This window comes from Elephantulus edwardii, unplaced genomic scaffold (assembly GCF_000299155.1).
Source record: "Elephantulus edwardii isolate Elephantulus edwardi_28Jun2011 unplaced genomic scaffold, EleEdw1.0 scaffold00114, whole genome shotgun sequence".
Lineage (NCBI taxonomy): Eukaryota > Metazoa > Chordata > Mammalia > Macroscelidea > Macroscelididae > Elephantulus > Elephantulus edwardii.
The window spans coordinates 7,902,723-7,906,328 of NW_006399864.1; the positions used below are offsets into that span (position 1 = coordinate 7,902,723).

Below are 3,606 nucleotides of genomic sequence, written 5' to 3' on the forward strand. Positions count from 1 at the left end.
TTGAAATCACAACCTCTTTTGTGGGAGAAAGATAGATAATCTCCTCCCAAGCAATTCACAACCTCTAAAGATCTGCTGGACAAGCAGTTATGAGTTGGTCCCAATTCAAAGGCACATAGCAGCACCAGAGGGAACAAATACAATATTGACCTGTTTATAATATTAAAATGAATTTTTCATGCAAACTCAAATATCTGTCATATACATATGTTGATTTCTTATAATTTAGATTGTTAGCAAATTAATAGTGTGCTACAGAATTCAAAGATTACTGAAAATAATTTTCAATAAATAATAAAGTTTCAATAAAAAATGAAGTTGTGTTACTGAAATACAAAGATTCTCATATATCCTGATAAGGATTTTCTTCAGTCGTAAGATTTAAAACCTCTCTTACAAACAAAAAATGTGTTCTTTGAGGCATATAAATAATATCAAAGCCAACCCAGCTCTGGGTGTCTAAGGTTTGTTATTCAGATGTCTTTTCTAGACAACGATTAACCGTTCTTCTGTGCAGGGTAAAGGGAGCTCTGGTGGCCTGGTGGCAAGAAGCTGTGCTGCCAACCTGAAGGAAGGCAATCCGAGGCCACCAACTGCTTTCTGAAAGGATGGACAATCTCATCCGATGTGATTAATTGCCTCTGAAAACTTAAAGGGAAGATCATCTATGGGTCAATTTCAATTGTATGGTACACAACAACAATAATTATTGTGTTAATAAGAGAATATTATTGCATAAGACCATTATTGTAAAAATAGAAGGATAACTAGTAAAACATGCATGCAGACATAAAGGAAAAGGGTTTGGAGCAGAGGGGTGAGGATAGGTAGAGACGAAACCACAGAATTGCAAAGTTTGGTGGGTGGAAGGAGGGGTTGACAGATACGGGAAGGATCCAGCAGGAACTTGAAAAGATTGGGTAATTATGGGCAAGGTCCATTGGTGATTGATGTTCTAAAACACAATGCATGGGAAAGGTTGTATGAAACACAATGTATACAAACTTTTTGAGCAAACAAGTATAGAAAAAAAGGTGTTTTTGTTTTTTTTTTAAGAGGATTAGGATGAGATACACATCCCACCCTTCTAGAGTCTTATACACGCACACGGGATCTCAGTGCCAAGCACCTTTTTCTTTTTTTTTCTTCTTTTTTTTAAATTGTCATTTTACTGCTTCCCACTGTAATTCCCCACATACTCACTCTCCCTTTTTTGCCGACCATAGTTTGCAGGCTGGGGGGGGAGGGGAAGGGAACAAAGCTGGGGTCTCGCACCCCCAAGATGCTGCCAGCCGGGGAGAACAAGTCACAGTTACAAATTATCACAACAATTAGCATCTGCACTTGGGAAATTGGCAGCGTGAGGAGGCCCAACTCCTCATTGTAAGCTGGTCTATTTGGTGGTGACCTTTTTCTGGAGACGATGATACTCCTTCAGCCTGAGGGAGTTGATGTTGATGAAGCCAGTGGCATCAATGGGTTCATAATCGCCTTGCACGTTCATGCTCACCAGCTCCTCATTGTAGAGGGACAGTGCGGATTCCGGCTGAGGATGTACACCTGGCCCTTGAAGACCGACACCTGCGCCTTTCCTGCCACCGGTTCCTGTGACTTGACAATGCAGTGGCGAACAAGCTCACACGCAGGGCTTTGCCAGAAACCAGGGTACACCAGCTCAGCGAATTTCAAGCCCAGGCCTTGTTTGATCTTGCGCACTTCCCGATGCATCGTGAAGGCCTCCATGTCTAAATGATCATGGTAAAGGATTGTGCCTGCTGAGGTCTCCTAGATACCTCGGGACTTCATTCCAGTGAAGCGGTTCTCCACGATGTCGATGCCACCCTCGCCATGCTTGCCAGCGACTTCATTCAGGTACATGAAGTGCTCCAAGGACGTGCGGTGGGTGGTACCATCCTTGACATCTCAAGGATGTCGGGTGTTAGGGGCCTTGGCAGGGTCCTGGGTCTTTGTGTTGAGGCCTGGAGGTGCTTGGTTCTTGGGGTTCTCCAGGATTGCAGCCTCATAGCTGATGTGCATGAGGTTCTCGTCCATGACCCACGGGCTCTTGGGGGTGACCGAGATGGGGATTCCGTGTTGCTTCGCATACTCCATCAGATCATTGCAGCCCTTGAACTGGTTGTAGAACTCCGGCATCCTCCAGGGACCGATGACCTTAACCTGTGGGACCAGCGAGTAGCAGGTGAGCTCAAAGCAGACCTGATCATTTCCCTTTCCCGTGGCGCCATGAGGCACATACTTGGCTGCCTCCCTCTGGGGGATTTCCACTTGTTTGCGGGCGATGCAGGGCCTGGCGAGAGAGGTGCCCAGGAGGTAGCGATCCTCGTACAGCGCGCTGGACTGGACAATGGGCCCAATGAATTCCTCCACAAACTCCTTGCTGACATCCTCAATGAACACCTTTATGGCTCCGAGCTTCAGGGCCTTCTTCCTGGCTTCCTCAGAGTCTTCCTTCTGACCAATGTTGGCCAGGTAGGCAATGACATCGTAGCCTTGTTCCTTCAGCCACATCAGGGTGCAGGAGGTGTCCAGGCCACCGCTGTAGGCCAGAACCGCGGAGCCCTTGCTGGACATCTTTTCTGGAATTGGTGGTGTAGGTTTCCGGCTTCAGGAATCTCAGTGAACCACTCGAGGTCCAGGCGCTGGTGGCAGGCAGCGGAGCAGGACCTTTTTCTTTTAGAAAAGCTTACATGCCTGGGACACAGCTTTTAGCTGTTCACCAGTCTGTACATCACCAGCCTACATCCCCCACAGTCATCATCTGGCTGTGCCACAAGCGACAGTCTGTAGGGTCCTGGTCCATTGCTCACTAGGTTCTCCAAAGCCAGCCTGCGTGCTATAGTCTCGTGAGTCATTCCCCTGATTGATGCCCCCGAGTCTCTGCAAGACCATGTAGTGCATCTGAACCCCAGGGTCATAGAGGAATTTGGGAACTGAGCCACGGATGGAAGTGTTTGTGGTAGAAATTATGGATACATACAGCTGGTTAAGCTTTTGGGACTGTGTTGACTTGAGACGTCTCATAAACAGTCTGCTGTTTAATCAAAGCAGGATGCTCTGGTGGCCTAGTAGCAAGAAGCTGCATTGCAATCTCAAAGGTAAATGGTTCAAATCCACCAGTTCATCCATGGGAGAAGAATGGCCAATCTACTTGCATGTGACCAATTGCCTTTGAAAACCTACCAGAAGGTCAGCTATATGTCAGTTCCATTCAACTCTATGCAACAACAAAAATTAATATTAGCAGGACTAATTATGAAAAGACCAACCAACTGCTGAGCTGATTGCTACTCTTAATCACCCTATAGGGAAGAATAGAACTATTCCATCAGGCTTCCAAAGACATAACTCTTCAAGGAAACAGACTGCTACACCTTTTTTTTCCCTAAGAGTAGATCATTGATTCAGTCAACCATCAGGTTATCCACTAGCAGTTTTAACCACTCTGCCTCCAGAGGTCCTTACTGATAATATTAATAATTATAAAATCTTGTTCTTTTGAATTGCATTATTTTCATAATGACTGTAACTTTAAAACTATCCCTTTGAACAGATATAAAAATATTTTAAAGTTACTGGAATGAATGT

General features: G+C 45.4%; 1 pseudogene; it reads right to left on the reverse strand.

Annotated features, from left to right (window-relative positions):
• Positions 1-1,393: 1,393 nt before the first annotated feature.
• Positions 1,394-2,592, reverse strand: LOC102848553 (annotated as a pseudogene).
• Between the last annotated feature and the right edge of the window lie 1,014 nt (positions 2,593-3,606).